Source organism: Manis pentadactyla, chromosome 6, assembly GCF_030020395.1.
Source record: "Manis pentadactyla isolate mManPen7 chromosome 6, mManPen7.hap1, whole genome shotgun sequence".
NCBI classification, from domain to species: domain Eukaryota; kingdom Metazoa; phylum Chordata; class Mammalia; order Pholidota; family Manidae; genus Manis; species Manis pentadactyla.
In genome coordinates, this window is record NC_080024.1 from 27,449,708 (window position 1) to 27,473,431 (window position 23,724).

Genomic DNA, 23,724 nt, shown 5'->3' on the forward strand with positions numbered 1-23,724 from the left:
GGATATGAGACACACCAATTCACTGCCCATATCCCTGAACTTCTGCTTCTCCTGATGTTTGGTTGTAATTCCACCCCCAGGAGTTTCAAATACAATTTTTAGCTGGCACCTACAACATGGGAGCGAATACTAACCCAAGGTTTGGTATCCACTAAGTACTCGTGGGTGTAAACAGCAAATATCCTGTAGCCCAGACTCCTTGGAGCATAACACAAATATAAAAAAGCAATAGATTATTTGAACCTTTCATGAATATGAGAGAATACTAACACAGGGTCTGGTACCCAGTAAGTATTCATAGATGTAAACAGGAAATATCCTATAGCCCAGACTCCTTGGAGCATAGTACACATATGAAAAAAGCAATAGAAGAGTATTTGAACCTTTCATGAATATGCTGAGTAAAGTAACCTTAGCATCAACATCTTTGCCCCCTTGTAAAATCAAGAGATTCTGGTTAACAATAATAGGGTGTTCAGTGTAAAGGTGCTTTCATTACATCTGAATTTAAGAATACATTCAAGGTGTTGGACAAGATTAAATTTTTATTATTCTGAACATTAGGAATATGCCATACTTTATAGTGCTACATTAAAAGAAAATCCACATGTGTATGCATGCACACACACACAAATTTATTAGGGAAAATTTCTGGATTCTCTAGACTCCTTGGTGCATCTCCACAGCATTATGCACCATTACATTAAAATTCTTCCTTTTCATCATTTTTAGCTCTTGACAATTGTTCTGCTTAATTAACTCAACCAGTTGTGGATTACTGCCAGTTATGTTTGCAGAAACCATGGCAGTTTATTAACTCTCATAAATGCCAAAAGATGACAGAAGCACTGGAGGACTGATAATTAAATGCACCATTTAATTTCTAGCCTATAAGTGGAATTTAGCTTGTATTAGTTTTCAGGTTATTGGCAGTTGTAGACTCTGGAATAGCACCTTCCCTTGAGTCTAGGCAGTATGTGACCCACATGGGAATTCATGCATGAATCATGGCTAAACTGATTTTTCTATTGCCTCTAACAGTGTGCACAACATTGATGTTTTATTGTGAACCATCCACGAGCAAAATTTTAAGACCCTTGAAGATACTATAGTATCTTGAGAAGTACCTGCCAAAAGAATCTACCCAGTCATTAAATTAGTCATCAGTACTTATCTTTGTGGCCACTATTTTCTTTGCAATGGGATAGTCTTAATTTTTTAGGAATAGCAAGAGCTATTTGAATTCTCTTAGAACCTCCTTGTGTTTAAATGTCTAGTTTAACCTGGTAATGTAGCAAAAATAGCAACATGACTCAGGTCACAACGGGATGGTTCACAATAAATTGTATGTGTGGTTACTTTGATATTAGGTTTATTATCTAAAAATTTTTCTACAGATTCTATTTATTGATTTAATTTAGAGTAAATCATTTAAGACATGAAAAAAATCAGATACTAATTTGATTTAAATGTTTTTCAGATTAGGCCAGTGAGAGTTCAATATATAATTGCTAAGAATAGTTTCTTTAGTCTCCAAAGCCTATTCATGCTTCCTTGGAAATATGATGTATATATGTTATATTCAACCAATCAAGATACTCTTTTATCAAAAGATACTTGATGTCTAGACAAATATTTTACCAGATCTATTTGTATTCCTTGAACTTTTCTGTGCAAGCAAAAAAGTTTTGTTGAGAAAATAAAAGCAAATTGCATAATAAGACCTTAACACATATTTGACAAGTGTTGGCCTCATAGTTCCAGAATAGAAACCTACTGATAAGATATGAGAGTCAGTAGATCTAGCTTAGCAACATTATGCTCTTTCATTAATTGTACTCCAAGTGTCTGAAGGAGGTGTGCAATAAGATTATGTCATGCTTGGATATATTGGATGTGTGTATACATATTGTACAAATAAATCATTTATCTTCTCACATACATGGAGTTTCTTCAACTAGTTCATCCACTGCTGGTCTAACTTCTGCTTGTACCTTGATTACTCCTAAATTTGTCTTCAGCATCCTACTTTCTAATTTCATGTTCTCTTCAGTCCCCAGTTCACCAGTATGTCCTCATGTTCCCTGAAATGGAATACGAAGAGTCAATATTAGCATCTCTCCTTCCAAAGACAGTACCCTTCCCTGCCTTCCCATTTCAGCCAACACTATTCCCATTCTTTCGGTCCCCAAGACTTGCAAAAAGAAATGGTTTAAACTCTGTCATCCCCTTTACCTCCCAATGCCAATCAGTGACCAACTCCTGTTAATATTTTCCTTCACACTTTCTCTCAGCTTTGTTCCTTCCTGTGTGTTTCCCTACATATTATCATCTTTGGAGGTTGTAGCTGCACTTTCCCCTCTTAACAAACTGTCATGGCTCCTGAAGTCTTCAAAGTCTTAATCAATCTTCTCAAGGTTTCTTGCACTTCTTTTTTTAAAGAGATAAACAAATATATTGAAGTTTTCAATGTTCTTTCCTAACCCATCCCCAAGTTAGTGTCATTCCTTTCCTTATCTAGGTTATATTTCTTTTTTTAGTGTTATTTAGACCATTTCTGAGAGCATATGGCTCCTTGTGCTGAAAGACTCAAAGTAAATCACCCAGACATTTCATACTGCCTGCAATGTGAACAATCCTTTCGTATAACAAGAATCTCTCTTTTAAAAATGTAATTTCATGAGGAAGTTATCTTTGTGGGAGAAATGAGAAAATGAATGAGAAGGTGCTTAGTAGATCTGTGATGTTCTATATAAATGCTGAAGTGCATCTATAAGGGTAGCAGGGGGTAGTAGGAAAAGTAGATGTGGAAACAGACGACCCAAGCTGAAGTGTCCACTTGCTGCTGTGTGTCCTGCAAGTCACTTAGCTTCTCTGTGTTGCGGTTTCCTCACTTAAATAGGCCCCATCACTAAAATGGGTGGCTTAGTTTTCCTGTGTTAGGGTTGTTTGGGGGATGAGGATATTTTGCTGACACAAGTATTTGGGAAGTTGTGAATTAAAGAAATTGTAAAATTTGTAAAAATAGCATAAATCCTTAGAAAATATGAGTTTTTGTTATAGTCAACCCTTAAATCCATGGTGTTGCCTAGTTCAATCAGATGTTTCCCAAGTAAATCTCACAACCTACTGAAGTAGTTATTTTCATCCCTAGAATTACTTTTATTGAGGAAACACGGCAATAGATTTATAGAGGTGATTAAGTACTGGGAAGAAGTTGGAAGACTTTTCAAATAATAAAATTCTGTGGCGTTCCTTGAGAATCAAACTTTGATAATCAAAGTTCTCAGAAATTCTTGACAGAAGAATGAGTCAACTCTGAGAAAGCCATATCGTTTTGGAAGGACAAAATTGCAGTTATAAGGGCAGAAGGGGCTATGTGTCCAGTCAACATTTGGACAGGGTTGACTCCTGCTCAAAAGTGACCTAATGTTGCCAACAAATTATCCTCCTATCCTATGCCAACAGCTAGAGAAGATGATTTTTTTTTAGAAGACTTTTTTTTTTTTTTTAAAGAGCAGTTTTAAGTTCACAACAAACTTGGGAAGAAGGTACAGTGATTTCTCATGCCCTCCACACATGCAGAGCCTCAGTTTGTGCAGTGCTCCAGTTGTGGCCAATTCTAATAGGTGTGTAGGGATATCTTGTTTTAATTTGCATTTCCTTCTGACATAAGATGTGGAGCATCTTTTCATAAGCTTATTTGCCATCTTTCCATATGCTCATTTGTATATCTTCTTTGGCAAGATGTCTGTTAAGGTCTTTGGCCCATTTTTTTAACTGGTTACTCCCAGTTGTTGAGTTTAAAGAGTTCTTTGTGTATTTTGGGTAACAGTCCTTTGTCAAATGTGTCTTTGAAATATTTTCTCCCAGTCTGTGGCTTGTCTTCTAATTTTCTTGATATTGTCTTTTGGAGAGCAGAATTTAAAAATTTTAAGAATGTCCAGTTTATCAATTATTTCTTCCATGGACCATGTCTTTGGAGTTGTGTCTAAAAAGACATGACCATACCTAAGCTCATCCAGGTTTTCCTATGTTTCTAGGAGTTTTATAGACTTGCATTTTACATTTAAGTCTATAATTCATTTTGAGTGAATTTTTGTAAAGGGTGTATAATCTATGTCTTATAAAATAAAATAAAAATTGAATAGATTCAATTTTTTGCCTGTGGATGTCCAGTTGTTCCAGCATCATTTGTTGAGAGACTGTTTGCTCCCTTGCGTTACCTTTGCTCCTTTGTCCAAGATCAGTTAATTGTATTATTGGGGTCTATTTCTTGGTTCTGTGTTCTGTTGATCTATTCATCTGTTCTTTCACCAATAACACACTATCTTGATTGCTGTAACTTTATACTAAGTCTCAAAGTTGAATAATGTCAGTCCTCCAACTATTTTTTCTCCTTCAATATTGTGTAGGCTATTCTGGGTCTTTTTCCTCTCTATATAAACTTTAGTAGATGGGATCTTGAGACTACAGGAAAAGCAGTTTGATGCTGGGATGGTATTCAGTTATAATTGCTGCATAACAAGCTAGTGCAAAAACTTAATGACTTAAACTATAACCATTTGTTAGCTCAGACATCTATAACTGGGCAGCGCTCATCTCTGCTCCGTGGAGCATTAGCTGAGGCAGCTCAGTTGGGCTAGAGGATCCATTTTTGACATGATTCACTCTAATCTGCCGATTTGGTGCTGGTTGTTAACCTGGAATATCAGTTGGGTTTAGGAGCTGACTCAGAGTTGTCCCTGTGTGAGTTTGTTTACAGGCTTCTTGGACTTCTTCAGAGCACGGTGGCCAAATTCCAAGAGTGAAAGTGAATCCCTAGGAGTGAAAGTTGCGAGTTACTTAAGGCTAGAGTTCATGTCCATGTATTTTATAGGCTGAGAAGTCATAGACCCCAAATCAAGGAGAGGAAACTCCCCTGTATCTCTCAAATGGGAAGAGTGTCAAATAATTTTGGGTACATATTTTAAAACATCTGCAGATAGAGAATATAAAAAGAGAACAGAGGGCAGAAGTCTTAGATGGCAAGGTCAAACTGGGGTGTTGGCTATTAGGGAAGAAGTTCTTAACTAATTACTCAAGAAACAAATGAAAAACACTGGGTATTTAACAAGCCAGGGCAAATAAAGACTTAAGAAAGAGGAAGCCGAACAGTGCCAAACACATAATTGTCCAACCTCTTAATTTTTTTGAGGCTTAATCTTGACTGAGGTGGGCCTTGAGTTTATTATTTTCTTTAATCCTCAGTAGGAAAAATTTTAAATTTGTTGTTGCTTCCTTTTCATTATTTTCCCTTAAGCTACAAATCAATTACTGAGTATTTTATAAGACTTTGCATATTAACAATTATAAAGTGAATGTGATAGTAGTATATATGAAAGTATTCTGTAAATGCTAAACTTCCTGTCGTTTGTGAAGTTTTGTATAGCTGATAAAACTTTCTCTGCTTTTGTCATTATCTCATTTAATTCACACACAAACACACAGTAGGCAGGTTATTATTAATAACAACCCTTCCAGAAAAAACAGAAAAACAATTGTGTATGAGCCAGTGCACATCAGTTTGGGGCCCAGACAGAAGCCCTGTCGTTACAGAACACCTTTTCTTTTCCGTGGTAACTGACTAATCCCTGTGTTTAAGTGGCCAGGTTTTCCCTGCTGCTATCTGCCTCTGCTTCCCAAGTTCCAGCCACAAAACCCTCCGGACTGAGCTTTGGAGGCCTAATTTCTTCCAGCTTTCCAAGTGTAACAGTCAGGTACTCAGCAGAAACATTGCCAGTAGTTTGATGTAGGCCTTTGACCTCTGGGTTTGATGAATGGGATTCCATCCTGGGATGGAAATGGAAAGTTGTTCTATTAAACCATCTGCAAACTCTGTTTTAATTTCTAAACCTCTTCAAGCATGGCAGCCTTATGTGGAGCTGGAGATGTGATTTTAGAGCCATCAGCAAACTTTCATCCTCTATCTCCCTTTAAAATATCTTCCCATTAAAGAGATGGAATCTTTAATGAATGATGCTGTGTGAACTGGTTAGGTATTTGGAAAATTGTCAAATAGCCATTAAAAACAATTCAACACTTTAAAAAAAAAGGGTTAAATGTAAAATTATGAAATAGTAGGAAAGAACTAGGGAAAGATCTGTTGAAAAGATATTCTAATATTTAGTGTGCAATTTCTTCTGTTGGCACAAAGCTAAGGAAGAAACTGTAAAAGAAAAGATTGATAAATTTAGATACCTAAAAAATTTTAAAAACGTCTGTACTGATTAGACATTACAAAGGTTTAAATGTACAAATCAGGTTAAAAACAAAGTTGGAAAAATATTTTCATATTTATACCAGAAAAAGAATTCATATTATAAATACAGACAGTGCTTTTCTACATAAATAGGAAATACTCAAACTCACCATAGTCCTTTGCTCACTCACAGACTATGGTCACAAGACTAAAATAGGAATAAAAATGATGATGGTAATAGGAAAACAATACTACTTTTAATAGCCAACATTTTTTTTTAGTGTTTCCTTGGACCAGTCATTGTTCTTACAGCTTTATGTTTATTTACTCATTTAACTTTTTCAACAAACTTTTGAGGGAGGTACTCTTATTTTCTCCATTTTACCACTGAGATTAAGACAAAGAAAGGCCGTTATGTAATTTGTTCAAGGTTACACAAATAGGAAGTGGCAGAGCCATATTTCAAATCCAGGTTATCTAGCTTCAGATTGTGAACCACTTCAATAAGAATAGGAGATTTTAAAAACAAGTGATATATTGGCCAATAAGTGGATACAGTAGTTGACATTATTAGTAACCAATGAAAATTAAAGCAATAATGACATGCCATCTTTGCTTAACTGACAAGATTCTAAAAAATGCTGATGAAAACAAGTTTAAGAAAATGCTTCACTGAGACCGTAAATAGTTTCAATTTATAAATATCCACAATAAGTCTTAAATTTGAGCATATCATTTAAATTTTGATTTTTAAAATTTAAGACAATGCAATGATTTACATAAAAACACATTCAAGAAAAGCATCACAGTGATTTTTTTACAATAGTTTTTTAGAATAGTTTCTAGAATTTTTTGAAATTTTTTGTTTCCAGAATATTTTATCATATAATAAACATACGGAAAGTACAGAAAATTAAATAATAAAACCCACCCAGCCCAACAGTCTTATTGAATCTCTTTGTTTCCCATTCTTTAAAAAATATAGGACAAGTCCAATTTCACTTTAAAATTAAATTGTGAGTAGACAAAAGATTAGGTAAAGGAATCTGGGCTGATCTTTATTCTCCTCTGCAATTTTCCCACATTTTTAAGGTTTCGAGCATGTATTATAATAAGAAAAAGGGTGACTAAGAATTTTTTTTAAATGTTTAATTTACCTTGGGTTTCCAGAGATGGGGGGACTGGTAACACATTTATTTCTATTTCCTGTTTAAAGGCCCTGTTGAAATGAGAGAAAATGTTATACTTATTTAAAAGAATCACTTTACAATAATGGAAACAACATTTAGTACACTAAAACTTCTGAGAAATTTCTGGAATGTTAAAGCAGGTACAACTACAAACACAGAAATACAGATGCATTCACAGACACACGAAGCAAAAGCAGTAAAAATCATACATAAGTTTGGGATCAAAATGCTTGAAAAGTCTTAGAGAAATCATCAAGGCAATTAAATTACATTGATGATTAATCTATTAACCTCAAATGAATAGATTTTAGCATTTTAGTTGCCCTTCCCCCACATACGGAGCAGCAGATAGCAGGGATTTTTGCTCCCAGTTGCCCTCGAAGTTCCTCTTTAGAGATGGCGTGGTCTGCTCCAGAGAAGCTCAACAGGAAGTGGAGCCTAGAATGAAGCATAGCAGAGCTTCAGACCTTCAGTCCTTCCCAACAAAGAGAAAGAAGCACACCACTAAAACGAGGAAAGATGCCTATATTCTGAAATGGAAAAACAACCACAGAAACAAAAGCAGCCCTCTTCAAAGTAAGGTCGTCCATGAGCCATTGTGGGGTGGTCAGCCTAGCAGCCTGTTTGTCCCCATATCTTCACCTTTCAAAGTAAGCTGCCTGTTGACACCCTGCCCCCTCATTGCAAAGGATAACACACTCTTCATTGAAGAGAAATACTGGACTAACAGACCTCCCAACCTCCCATGAAGTCCACTCCAGCTGCATGTACCAGTCCGTCTAGCTATGGTACCCAAACTTGATCTTATATGAGAGTTCCCCAGGAGCTTGTTACAAATGCAGATTTCTGAACACCCAGCCCTGGAGACTGGGATTCAGCAGGTCTGAGGTAAAGTCCAAGAATATGCATTTTAACATACATGCCAACTAATTCTGATGCAGAATGTCATTGTGTGACACGGTGGACCTACAAATGATAAAACTCGAATGAATGAAACACAGCAAGAACCTAAACAAAACTGCCAGAAATAACCAGATTAATTTCCTTGGAGCCATGATTTACTTGGGAGTTAGTCTCTTTATCCTTAAGATCCTGATTTTCATTTGTGAATGGGGATGATCAGAACTATCACTTTTCACTGGTTTTAAGGATTGACAAGATCTTATTTGCAAAGAAATTCGGTGGGTGAGTCCCTTATCTTTGCATAATTTTTTGAGTTACCAGTTTATAAATAATATTAATTAATTATTCCAAGTTTACCTGTCTTACAAGCAATTACGTATTTTATGGCAAGAGCTACAAACATTCTGATATCACAGCAATACTATATTGAATATTATCTTTTTCACTTTCCTTAGTTTAATGTCTTTAAAACTTGTAATGTTTTAGTGTAGAGCCAGTGGATTTACACCTGTTTGTATGGATAGATCACTTGAATAGAGTAAATTTTAAAAATATTGATCATAAGGTGCAGTATATGGCTTATTTTAGTTCATAAACATCTAATAGTTTGGGGTATCCTTTTTGCTGTAGTGCGTGGTTTCTCAACATTGTCGCTGTGGCATTTCTGTCAAAAGCAGCTATCCTGTGGACTGTTGGATGTCTAGCAGCATCCTTAGCTTCTACCCACTACATGATAGTAACATACAATGTGACACAATGTGACAAAATGTCTCCATACATTGCCAGATGACCCCAGGAGAACCCCAGGGGAACAACTCTGCCACTAGCCCAGCAGCCCGGGACAGAGCGCCGGGAAGCAGAGACGTGCAGGCTGGCAGCGGCGGCAGCGGCGCCCCGAGTCCGTCGCCCTCGGGTCCGCCTCGAGGGCCGGCCCAGCCCCTGTCCCCGGAGCCCCGCCCGAGTCGCGGCGCGCAGGACGCGGGGCCCAGGAGCGCGGACGCTGGCAGCCCGGCCCCGGCTTCCTCGGCCGCCAGCCCGGCGCCCGCCGCCCCCGCAACGCCGCGAGTTCGCCCCACGCCCGCCGACGTGCGCGTGAGGAGCTTCCCCCGCTCCGGCCGGGCCGGGCATGGCCGCGCCCGCGCGCCTGGGCCCCGCGTCCTGCGCGCCGCGACTCGGGCGGGGCTCCGGGGACAGGGGCTGGGACGGCCCTCGAGGCGGACCAGAGGGCGACGGACTCGGGGCGCCGCTGCCAGCCTGCACGTCTCTGCTTCCCCGCGCTCTGTCCCGGGCTGCTGGGCTAGCGGCAGAGTTGTTCCCCTGGGGTTCTCCTGGGGTCATCTGGCAATGTATGGAGACATTTTGTCACATTGTGTCACATTGTATGTTACTATCATGTAGTGGGTAGAAGCTAAGGATGCTGCTAGACATCGTAAGGTTCACAGGATAGCTGCTTCTGACAGAAATAACTGTCCCCAAATGCCACAGCAACAATGTTGAGAAACCACGCACTACAGCAGAAAGGATGGCGTCTGGGGGTGGCTGCTGCTCGGCGGCTGCGTCTTCGCCGGAGCCCAGGTAAGAGCCCGCGCCCGTGCCCCGCGCGCCACGCCCCTCCTTCCCGGAGCCTCCGGGCGGGCCGGGGGCCGGGGAGCCGGAGAGGAGAGGAGGGCGCGGGGCGCTCACGCCACCCCCCACGCTGACACACCCCCACTGACACCCCCATTAACACCCCACACGCTGACACACGCCCACTAACACCCCCACGCTGACACACCCCCACTGACACCCCCATTAACACCCCACACGCTGACACACGCCCACTAACACCCCCACGCTAACACCCCCCCACTAACACCCCCACACTCTAACACCCCCACAAACTAACACACCCCCACTAACACCCCCACACTAACATCCACTCACACACGCACACACTGACACCCCACACGGACACACTAACACACGCACACACTAACACATGGGCACGCATCCGGCAGGGTGTAACAGGCATTTAGTGTTGCTGTAAAGGTACACTTTAGGTGAGTGATGTTCTGGGGTGGGCACCGTTCAGACCGGCTTCTCGGCATCTACAAAGTAGGGGAATATTTATGAACAACGAGGTTCTGGATCAGGAGGGCGAGACAAGGAGGTGAAGGAACTTTTCTTACTCTTAGACTCCTTGGTCCCCATTTAATCCGAATTTTTTTTGTCTGCTGACAATTTACTGCCATTTTTGAGCACATAAAACTTCCAGGGTGGATGGCGGTCACCGTCTGAAAGGATCACTGGCTCTTCCCCATACAGAATCACCTATCGCTAAAGCGAAAAGACTAGACCGAAAAGTTTGTGTTAAATAAAGCTCAGTTGTTAAGAATAAGTGGTAGTTGTCATTTTGTACTGCTGATATCGTTTAGAGATTTCTGGGTTATCGTTCACAACGGAGCCTCTCTAATGTCAAGCCATACTTCCTCTGCACATTTTCTTTGAGTCTAATAAAATGTAGGGTTTCCACTCAGCTTTTCAGAGGAGCTTGAAAGAGATGCGTGTAGTGGTGGATGTAATGCAGTTTCAGAGCTCTGTGAATTTAAATTCAATCAACGTTACTCCTCGATCCTGTTCAGTAGGGGGCGCAACGTGACCGTCCTAGGAAGCCCTAAGTGGGGTTAGTTTTTGTTGCTTTTTGAATTCTTTCACCATGAGAAAATCAAGGCATTGATTTATGCACTGATACTACCTAAACTTAATACTATGTTCTTGTCTTTCAGGTGACCAGTTTAAATTTCAATTATTCTATAAGCAAAATTGTTTTTTAATCACATAACCACCTAACCACATAAATTAAATAGTGCCCTGCTAAATATTGGGCTTTACCTATCATGACTAGGATATTTCCTGTAAACTTTTTCTGTTAAAACAATCAAATGATATGTATGTTACACGTTGACTGATTAGCAAAGGATGAGTAAAAGTAGGGTATGTTCAAACCTGAAAATTTCACCAAGTTAGCAGAAAGAATATTGAATGAGTGGGGAAAACAAACCAACGAACCTAGGAATTTGGTGACAGTAACATAACTCTGGGATCTCTAATGTATTTCATGTATTTTCTATCTCATTAGATATTTGGGCAATATGTTTAAAAACACTGTTTCATTGTATAAGGGGCAAATGAAAACTCATTAATTTTATTCTGTGTTCTAAATTCCTGTTTCTAAGGAGATGGGAAGATATTGATTAGTACCACAGAAACAAAAATCACTATGAGGTTGTGTGCAGAATATTTCCTTTCTTTTTAGCTTTCAGTAAGACAGTCAGAACATTGAACACTTTTTCTATAATTATGAACCAGGTTTCACAACTTTGGCATTATTGGCATTTGGGGCTGTGTAATTCTTTGTTGTGGGGACTGTCTTGTACATTGTAGGTTATTTAAGAGCTTTCCTGTCCTCTTTCCACCGCACGCCAGCAGTACACCTGCTCTCCCCCTCCTGCCCAGCTGTGACAACCAGAACTGTCTCTAGATATCGCCAAATGTCCCTTGGGAGGCAAAATTGGTTGAGACCCACTGTTTTAAACTGACTTCCATTTATGTTTGTAGATTAAGAATTATACGAAGTGACAGTTTGTAATATATATTACATTTTTGGCACTTTAAACAAAAGCTGAAAGTTAAAGTGATTTACACTAATACATTGAAGCCTCTGATCTTCATTTTCTTCATCTTCATTCCCAGCTAATATATATATCAGTCATTTAAAAATTTTTGTTGATAGAAAAACAGAGGGAACTCATATAAGTAGCTTGTGTGTAATATATGTTTAATATCCAATAAACATTGGATCACATCACAAAGAAGATAATATAGCCTAGTATTCATCAACTGTTTTAAAGATCTCTTTGGTGACATCTTTACCCAAGGGCAACCTCCCTGGGTATGAAACTTGACCTTTCTACTCTTAATCTGTGCAGTGAGGATGATGAGCTTCCAGTGTTGATTCAGAGTCGAGTGGAAAATGAGAAATCTCTTGGTGGCAGGTGGTGATAATCAGTGATGGTGTCTACTAACCTACTAAGTACCAATACTGTGCTAATCACTTTAATCTATTATTATTTAATTTTCATAGTAACTTTACAAGATAGGCACTTTAATTGGAGAAAATGGGGCTAAGAGATGTTAGATAATGTTCTCAAGTCACACAGCTAACAAGCAGAGTAGCCATGATTCACACTCTGGCTTCAACTCTGCAACCACCCCTCATATTGATACCCTCATTATATAGATCACTTGGACACTGCTTAGTTAAATTATGTATTTAATTTAACACATACCCTCTGTCCCAGCAATATCCACCCCTGAATATATACTCCAAAGAATTTCTCACATAGGTCCATCATGATTATTGCAGGAATTCTCTGCTGTTAGGAGAGTTGGAGACAATCTGGCTGTTCATAATGGGCATCTATGTAGTAAAAGCAATAGAGTCAATGTACATAAAGCAACACGAGTGACATCTTTCAAACAGGATAAGATATGGCACAGAAACATGAAATATATGATGTAATGTAATATCATCTACATATATTAAAATATACACATGTAACACAGCAGTATGTATTGTGTAAACATGAGATAAAAGATGTATGTATATGTATTTCATATAAATGGTTGCAGTGGGAAGGTAGCAGAGTAGGATTGGGGTGCAGAGATAAAAAGGGATAGACAGATAAATAAATAAATAAATAAAGCAAGTCAGCCTGCATTCTGTATCCCAACCTCTGTGTTAATTGGAAATTGTGGAGATAATACATGGAACTACCAACAAGCCATTAGTGGTAGATTTAAGAATGAGGACATAATTGGACACGGGCAGCTTCTCCAAGGCGGTAAGCTAGAGGACTGTTCTTAGCAACACCAATCGGAAACCTGACTGCTGACTGTCTGTATTGTGCTTATTTCCACAAGCATTACTTGCGAACCTGTTGGTTGCTTGGTTCTTTTGTATTAGCATCAGAACAGTTTCCATTTGCCTTCTAGTTATAGGACAGCCTTGTATCCCTGAGGTGGCGGACTTCTCAGTGACTATGCTAATTGTGGGTAGTCTCTTCAGCCTCTTATTTTAGAAGCAGCAGGACGCCAGATGCAGCCTTCTCTTGGCAATGCACATAGAGAAGGTTTCATTTCCTCAGAACTTCCTCAATTCTTTGTGAATAAAAATAGAACATTTTCAGCTAACATTCATACCTTCCCTTTATTTTCTTCCTGAGCTTCAATTAGTTTTGTCATATACTAGAATCCGTGTCCTTTCTTTCCCCTCTGGTTTTTGCCTTTTCTCTGGGTTATTCTTTAAATTTTTAATGACGATGTGACTTCAGGCAGCTCATTTCATCTCTTTTAGTCTCCATTTCCTTCTTTCTAAAATGAGGGCAATAATGGCATTTACCTCATAGAATGTGAGAGTACTGAATTTAAAAATACACAAACAAACAAAAGCCTTAAGGGGGCTGGCGATGAAGATGTCAACTCTTTTCTTCTATTCGTAGATAAGTAAAGGCTTTTTAATGGAACGATTATTAGATGAGATTATTTCTAAACAACGGAGAGCCACTGAAGGCTTGTAAATGGTGTGTGGCGTGAGTTTTGCAAGGCTATTCTGTCTGCAACATTCTTCTATTTCTTATGGTCTCTCCTTCAGAACCCATCTGCATTTTGACTGCAATTGGATATTTTACTCATAATACTGATAGATGACAAAATTTTACATTTATTAACATGAGTACTTAATATCTATCTATTCCTTTGAAGAAGTCATTCTGAAGACAGCAACTGATCAGAAAGCAGTTGCAGCCGTCCTGGTAATTACTGGTGTGTCCTTAAAGAAGGGAAGATGCAAGAGTGCAGATGGATTCAAGAGATATTTAGAAGGTACATTTAGCTGAAGGAAGAGTGGATTGGGGCAGATATGACAAATTAAAATTTTAGCTAAACTGAGTGTGGGGGTGCCTGTGAGATATGTAGTAGATGGTGGGATATTGGATTTTAGAGTTTAAGATTTCGTTCTAGATTTAGCACCATCACTTTATAGGTACCTGAAACCACATATGTGAATGATATTCTCAATGGGAGGATAATGGAATTAAAAGGGCAGGCTAACTTGCTTAAAAAAGGGTATAAAGATTGGTTTTCTATAAGATTACCCCTGTATTGTAAATTCACTGGGGGAAGTGGGCTAATAAACAATTTGAAACCTTCTGTGGCAGTTAGCATGGTATTTGGGGTAGTAGGTTCTCCATAAATGTTTGAATAAGCTAATTTGTATTTCTTTTGTTTCAAGAATATTCATCCTCTTTGAGCACACTTGGAACTCAAGTCTCTAACCATTTACTTCCGTTCTAATTTTAAAAGCGTCATTCTATTCTAAGGAGGAGAGGTGGCTGCCCTGCGTACAAATGATGCAGCACCACCTGCATCTGGTTATGAAAATGGAGAGAAGAGCGCTGCTGGTCTCTAAGGGAGTTTGAAGTTCTCAGAACTCTCTTGTCTTAGTAAATGACAAACAAGCAGGCTAAGTGTTGAGCTTATCAGGTATTCCACTGGCTGATGGAATTTTGTAGACTATCAAAGAAAGTAAACCATAGCTTTCTGGAACAGGAGAGCACTTTCCACAATGGTTAAGATTATGGACTTTGATATCAGAACTGAATTTGGAACCTGCAATTCCTACACTCTAGCTGTTACTTAACATCTCAAAAACTCAGTTTCTTCATTTGAAAAATGGGGATGACCTAAGGCCAAAGTCATTGAGTTGGTGTGTCTGGATTACATGAAACATCAGCAAAAGCGTTTACTATAGTGCCTGTTCCAGAGAGTGCTCCCTATGTTAGCCATCATTGTCAGCATCACCATTGTGGCTTCTACCATATTTTCTAATTAGCCATTGCTGGTATAGTGAATCTATTATTTTTATTTACTTATTCATACCAACCAAGTTTATTCCTACACAGTAATAATTTTCTCCAATATCCCTGTGTTATTTCTTTTTACCTTGTCTTATCGTATTAGCTAAAACTCCCAATATAATGCTGAATGGTAGTAATTATTGCAGCCATTTTGTTTTGTTTCTTACTTCAATGGGACTACTTCTATAGCTCTACTACTAAATATATTTGCTCATGCTACATCATTGCTAATTTTGTCAAGTGATTAAATGTAAAGCTAATATAGACAGTTCTGAATTACAATATGTATGATTTTTTTATTGAAGTATAATTGAGATACAATATTATGTGGGTTTCGAGTAGACAATATAGTGATTCAACAATTATATACATTGTTAAATCTCACCCCAACTAGTGTAGTTACTATCTGTCAACACAGAAGGGTGTTATAGAACCACTGACTATATTCTCTATGCTGTTCTTTCATCCCAGTGACTGATTTATATTATGATTGAGGTTTTGTCTTTTTATTCCTTTCATTTATTTCATCCACCCACCCCAAACCCTCCTGCATGGTAACTACCAGTCACTTCTCAGTGTCTATTACTCTACTGCTGTTTGTTCATTTTGTTTTGTTTTGTTTTGTTTTCAGATTCCACAAATAAGTGAAATCATATGGTATTTGTCTTTTCCACCTGGCTAATTTTACATAGCATAATACCCTCTAGGTCCATCCATGTTGTCACAAATGACAGGATTTCTTTCTTTTTTATGGCTGAATAATATTGCATTCTACATATGTACCACTTCTTCTTTATCCATTCACTTATTTACAGGCACTTTGGTTGCTTCCATATGTTGGATATATTGCAAATAATGCAGCAATAAGCATAGGGGTGCATGTATCTTTTTGAATCAGAGATTTTGTTTTCTTCAGGTAAATTCCTAGAAGTGGAATTATTGGGTCATATGGTATTTCTATTTTTAGTTTTTTAAAGACCCTCCGTACTGCTTCCCACAGTGTCTGTACCAATTTACATTCCCACCAACAGTGTAGGAGGGTTCCCCTTTCTCCTCATCCTCACCAACACTTATTTCTTGTCTTTTGGAGTGACCATTCTGACTGGTGTGACAAGATATCTCATTATAGTTTTGCTTTGCATTTCCCTGGTGATTAGTGATGTGAAACATTTTTTCATTTGCCTTCAATGTGTATGGTTTTATTTTAAAGTCATAAATGACATATTATTTCTTTAAAAAATATGTCACATTAGTTGTATTGATGTTTGCCAATGATATTGGACTGCTTGGGGGCAAGAACTGATTCTGAATACTTTTTCTACAGTGTATAGTACCCAGTAGATACTCATTAAATATTGATAAGTGCATGGTCATTGCTACAAAGGTCATTTGAATTAGCAAGTAAGTCAAATATTCTTAGTAATAATAAGATACATATTGATAAATTAACATATCTAGCAAACACACAAAAATTTTGTTTAATACTATTTGGCCAATTATTTTTATGACAATATTGGAACAGACTTATATGTGTAATTAAGATAATTAAGATAAACTTCTATTCTTTCATGAAACCATTCACATCAAATTGCAAACTGGATGAAATTTCCTAAATAAGAACAATTTATACTACTTGTCACTTTCCTTACCTATATAACCAGGCTAAGTCTATTTTCTCTGAGAAAGAAATTTTCAGTTATTTTTTAAATACATTTTTCTGAGAATAAAGATCGAGTTTAACAATGCATTTAAACCAATTTTGTGGTCTCTAAGCCTTTCATATTCTGCCTACACCACAAGAGAATCTGCCTTCAGGAAAGTGCTCATCCATATAAAGAGTACTAAGGTGGAATTTCTCTTTACAACACGTATTCTGGCACATTTTTTAGATAAATGAAGTCTGTAAGACACAGCATCCAGAAGCTTTTGATATTCATGTAAGCAAAACTTAAGCTCCATTTTCATGTTGATTAAATTGAGCTTAAAGATATCTAAAATTTGTAAGAAATCTTGAGTAAACATGTGAGGCTTTCTTGGAGTCTCAAAAATGCCTTTTAAAATCAACCAGAAACACATAGCATACTTCTGTGTCCCACTAGATTGGTAATATATGACATTTTGTTTGTGAGTCTATTGCACTTTTTACCACCCATGATAATTGTGTAATAAGTGGTGTCTGAGAGCCACATTATACCTCCCAACCTACTGAAGGGCCCGATCCATGGCTTGGATTTATTTTATATCTGTCTTCTGCTACAGTGTCTATAGATAGGGTCTTGCCCATGAAAGGTCTCAATAAATACCTGTAGAATAAATAAGCTCAACAATCCTTGCTGCTAAAACAGCAGTCACTGTAGAATGAGTAGGTGCCCTCCAATTAATATTCTTTCTCTCTAGATTTTCTCATTTTCAATTCAGTAAAATCACATTGGAGTACTAAGTATTATGTCTTCTATGCAGGCTCTTAAAGTACTGAAGACATGGCCCTGTCCTACAAGGAGCTTCTGTTCTACAGGAAGAGGCAGATTGCCAGTAACACGAAGGGGAGCTGTGTTCTGACTTCTGTCTCCCTTTCTACCACCTCTGTTTATTCTCCTTCCTTCTAATGTATCTCGTCTGTCTTATATTCCCGTATTTGTGCAGTGTAGATGATAGATCTCCAATTAGAGTGGGACAGGCCTGCCTGGTCTCCGCCAAAGCTTTCTCATGCTCAGCATCCTTTTTTACTTTTTTCTTCACCTAGTTTATTTTAGTCAAATATATTTAGATGGTGATGCAGTGGTCATAATAGCATTTATATGGTGCTCACTGTATAAAGGAATGCAGTGAAATACCCTATACGCATTACTTTCTTTAATCCTTACAACAACCATATGAAGAAAGTATTAAGCATTTTTATTGGCTCTTCAACAGTCATTCCATTCCTCACCAATTTTATGGTAAACAAGGACTGTGGTAAAGTAAGGATACACTGTGAAAAAAAATTCAAAACTGAAAATCCCTTCCTTTGTGAATTTTATCTTCTCTCATTCTCCTGAGGCCGGCTCTGCCTGTGAAATCAGGTACATGTGCCAAGAAATTTCCTCCTATTATCTAGTTAAGTGTATAATTGGCACAAATTTACCTTGAAAACAAAATAAGGTTTGCACTTGAATTACACAGATATGGGAAGACAAAGACTACCTTACCTATTGAACGACATCTCCCTATTTAAGTTGAAGCTGTGCTAGATGAGTAAGTCCTAGAGGCCTGCTGTACAATATAGTGCTTATAGTTAGCAATGTAGTATCGTGCACTTCAACATTTGTTAAGAGGACAAATCTTATGTTAGCTATTCTTAACACCACAGAAAGAACAAACACACAAATAGGAAGGCTCACAAAGGCACTTTGGGAGATGTTGGAGACATCCATTACCTTGATTTTGGTGATGGTATCATGAGTGTTTGCATATGTACAAACCCATCAAATTGAACACATTAAATATGTCTAGTTCTTTGTATATCACTTATACTTCAATAAAGCTGTTAAAAAAATAGAATACCTTACCTAACAACAGCAATAATAAAACCCTAAAGCAGGGTGAGGTGGCAGAAGGTGGTCAAAAGGTATGAACTTCCAGTTGCAAAATGAATGCCCTGGGATGTAATGAGTAGCATGGAGACTATAGTCACAATACTGTATTACACATTTGGAAGTTGCTAATTAAGTAGATCTTAAAAGTTCTAATCACAAGAAAAAAAATTTTGTACCTGTGCATGGTGATGAATGTTAACTAGACTTATGTGATTATTTTACAATATATACAGATATCATTAAGGCACTCTACAGATTCAATGCAATCCCTATCAAAATACCAACAGTTTTCTTCAATGAACTGGAACAAATAGTTCAAAAATTCATATGGAACCACAAAAGACCCTGAATAACCAAAGCAATCCTTAGAAGGAAGAATAAAGTTGGGGGGGATTATGCACCCCAACTTCAATCTCTACTACAAAGCCACAGTAATAAAGACAATTTGGTACTGGCACAAGAACAGACCCATAGACCAATGGGACAGACTAGAGAGCCCAGACATAAACCCAACAATATATGGACAAATAATATATGATAAAGAAGCCATGGACATAACAATGCAGAAATGACAGCCTCTTCAACAACTGGTGTTGGCAAAACTAGACAGCTACATGCAAGAGAATGAAACTGGATTATTGTTTAACCCCATACAAAAAAGTAAACTCAAAATGAATCAAAGACCTGAATATAAGTCATGAAACCATAAAACTCTTGGAAGACAACATAGGGAAACAAAATAAAAAATGAACAAATGGGACTACATCATGTTAAAAAGCTTCTGTACAGCACAGGAGACCATCAGCAGAACAAAAAGGCATCCTACAGTATGGGAGAATATATTTGTAAATGATATATCCAACAAGGGGTTAACATCCAAAATATATAAAGAACTCACATGCCTCAACACCCACAAAGCAAATAACCCTATTAAAAAATGAGCAGAGGAATGAACAGACACTTCTCCAAAGAAGAAATTCAGATGGCCAACAGGCACATGAGAAGATGCTCCACATCGCTAATTATCAGGGAAATGCAAATTAAAACCACAATGAGGTATCACCTCACACCAGTTAGGATGGCCAACATAGAAAAGACTAGGAACAACAAATGCTGGCAAGGATGCAGAGAAAGGGGAACCCTCCTACACTGCTGGTGGGAATGTAAGCTAGTTCAACCATGTGGAAAGCAGTATGGAGGTTCCTCAAAAAACTCAAAATGCAAATCCCATTTGACCCAGGAATTCCACTCCTAGGAATTTACCCTAAGAATGCAGGAGCCCAGTTTGAAGAAGACATATGCATCCCTATGTTTATCACAACACTATTTATAATAGCCAAGAAATGGAAGCAACCTAAGTGTCCATCAGTAGATGAATGGATAAAGAAGAGGTGGTACATATACACAATGGAATATTATTCAGCCATAAGAAGAAAACAAATCCTACCATTTGCAACAACATGGATGGAGCTAGACGGTATTATGCTCAGTGAAATAAGCCAGGTGGAGAAAGACAAGTACCAAATGATTTCACTCATATGTGGAGCATAAGAACAAAGCAAAAACGGAAGGAACGAAACAGCAGCAGAATCACAGAACCCAAGAATGGACTAACAGTTGCCAAAAGGAAAGGGACTGGAGCGGGTGGGTGGAAAGGGAGGGAGAAGGGGAATAAAGGGCATTACGATTAACACACATAATGTAGGTGGAGGGGGGCCACGGGGGAGGCAGTACAACACAGAGAAGGCAAGTAACAATTCTATAGCATCTTACTATGCTGATGGATAGTGACTGTAATGGGGTATGTGGTGAGGACTTGATAATGGGGGGAATCTAGTAACCACAATGTTGCTCATGTGATTGTATATTAATAATACCAAAAAGATATATATATATACACATACAGATATCAAATCATTATGTTGTATATCTGGAACTAATATAATATATGCCAATTACATCTCAACTAAATTCAAGAGCAACAAAAAAACACCCCAAAATCTCCTAACTGTCTCTTCATGACAATTCAATTCAGCAAGTATGTTGAGGGCCTCTCTTGTGACAGACACTGTGATAAACACTGGAAATACAAATACAGTAAAACACATGCTCACGTTTTCAAGGAGATCACGTTCAGCATTTTTAGAAATGTCTCTGAATTTGAATTAACATTTAAAAAACCTTCGAGTGACAATGGTTCCTTGGGGAGGGGAAATCAACCTGCTTTGTGTCTCTTCCTCATCTATCCAAAAGTTTGTGTCCCAAGTCACACTGATCTCAATCTTGTCAAATATAGCCTTTCCCCTCCCCACCTCCCCCCTATACTAGGTTATGTTTTCCTTTGTCTCCAGTAAGATCATACAGACTCTCACTTCTTACCCATTTTGAATCTATTATTCTGAGATCTATTGACCAAATTGCCCACTACATCTTACCTTTTACTACTTTTTTCCTATTATTCACTCAATCATCTAAGAACAGTTACACCTTGGCCTCCTCTTTTTCATCCTGAAAGCTAAATCTTACCTGATAGCCATATCTTTACATCAGAAATTAGGGAAACCAAACTTGAGTTGCAGTATTCACCCCTTTGTTGAGAGGCCATAGAAAATTGTTTAATTTGCAACTTCTCATAGTAATTTTCTTTTATCCTCTTAGTATACATGCATATTGTTACAGCTAATGAGTGCACAGAATTTCAACTATGTGAAACTTTACATTACAGCTCGTTGACCTCATTATTAATGGTGACTTTACCTCATTGCTTTTGCTCAAAATTAGCCTCCTCGTTGCTGATGGATATCAACAATGTTACTTTTCCCAGCCACTCTTTCCCAGGATCCCACAGCTGTGCCAAATGATGAATGTGCTGCCCGTGGTGGTGACACTAGATGCAGATGGGTGGAATGCTGAGCACTGCACTTTGACCCACAGCCTGATATTCTGTAATGTCAAAATTTCCAACTGCCTGAAGGAAATCATCTAATTGGTGATTTGTTATATCCCCAAACAGGTCGACACTGGTTTTTCTTTTTGGGGGTGGGGAGGTTAGAGGAATTTACTTTTTATTTTCAAGATTTTTTAGGATGTACAACGTGATTTTTAAAAGGCATCTAATGTGATAATTTAATATACATACACATTGTGAAATAATTACACTATCAAGGTAATTAGTACATCCATCACTTCACACAGTTACCTATTTTGGTCATAAGAACACTTAAGCAAATTTCAAATGTACAGTACAGTATTGTTAACTATAGTCACGGTGCTGTACATTAGATACCCAGAAATCATTTATCCCGTTACTGAATGTTTGCACCTTTTGACAGACATCTCCTCACTCCTCCCACCCTGAGCTCCTTGCAACCACTGTTCTAGCCTCTCTCTGGTCCTAGGAGTTTGACTTTTTTAGGTTCCTCATGTAAGGTCATACATAATGTGTGACTTTGATTTTGATATTGGTGATGGGTATATCAACAATACCCCCAAACAGGGCAAAATCATCATTTAACAGTATGAATTCTTCCAATGCATGAGCATGGAACATCTTTCTGTTTATTTGTGTCTTCTTCAATTTCTTTCATCAACACATGAGGTCACATATATGAGGACATTTGTCTTTCTGTCATCACAGTTTTGACAGCACTAATCATTGTCCTCTTTCCTTTCCACATGAAATCTATTCCATTATAAAGCAGTGGTTCTATAGAATAGACTTGAATGATAGAGGCTGTACTGTGGGAGAACATTGTACTGGAAGACAAGAGACCTGGCTTTTAGTCCATGTTTCACTGTAAGTGAGCTGGGTGGCCATAGATATATGAAACTCTGGGTCTCATTTCTCTGTATATGAAGAATAGAAGGTTTTGATCTCTAGTATATGCTAGAAATTCAGATTTCTTGAGATTATCAATACAGTTTTGGTATTAAAAATAAATTTATTGAAAAATGTATGTAAACATGAGTCCAAGTCAAAAACTGACCATTTTCATTTAGTCTTTGTCTATGTACATATTCAGTTAATACATACTCTTAGTTATGTGATAAATGAAATTTTACATGTTACTTTTTCACATGACATACAGACCATATTTTTCCATTTTCTACAACTTTTTTCCTGTTTTACACATTTTTTTCTCTTTCTTACTTCTCACCACCATCCGCCATCTCTAATCACACTCAGGTAACATGCATCCTTCTACCCCTTTCTCCTAAGTCATTTGATCATACAAAATAAAAACATATATGTAGGGATGGCATAACATTTTGTTGAGAGTTTCCTTCGTTGTACAGTTTCCTTTGTTGCATTTTATCTTGATGTAGTCCCGCTTACTTATTTTTGCTTTTGTTGCCTTTGCTTTTCGTGTCAAATAAAATCATTGAGAAGACTGATGTCAAGGAGCTGACTCCCTATGTTTTCTTCTAGGAGTCTTAAGGTTTCAAGTCTTATATTCAAGAGTTTAATCCATTTTGAGTTGATTTTTGTGTATGGTGTAAGAGTGGTCCAGTTTCATTCTTTTGCATATGGCTGCCCAGTTTTCCCAGCATGACTTATGGAAGAGTGTGTCCTTTATCCATGTATATTCTTGGCTCCTCTGTCATTTAATTGGTCCTTTATGCATGGGCTTATTTATGGGCTCTTTATTCTATTCCAATGATCTATGTGTCTCTTGTTATGCCACTCAATATCATACTGTTTTGATTATTGTAGCTTTGTAATATAGCTTGAAACCAGGATATAAAGCATGGACATTTTAATGATATTAATTCTTCCAATCCATGAGTATGGAATATTTTTCCATTTATTTGTGTCTTTTTGAATTTCTTTGATCAGTGTCTTGTAATTTGCAGTGTAC

At 37.8% G+C, this 23,724-nt stretch overlaps 1 long non-coding RNA gene across 1 annotated transcript; it reads right to left on the reverse strand.

Annotated features, from left to right (window-relative positions):
- Positions 1–527: 527 nt before the first annotated feature.
- LOC130684059 (uncharacterized) lies at positions 528–7,459 on the reverse strand. The gene is made up of 2 exons (XR_008998185.1): positions 7,399–7,459; positions 528–2,084 (listed from the first exon to the last, which is right to left on the reverse strand). It is a non-coding gene; the product is annotated as an uncharacterized LOC130684059 (long non-coding RNA).
- Positions 7,460–23,724: the final 16,265 nt, after the last annotated feature.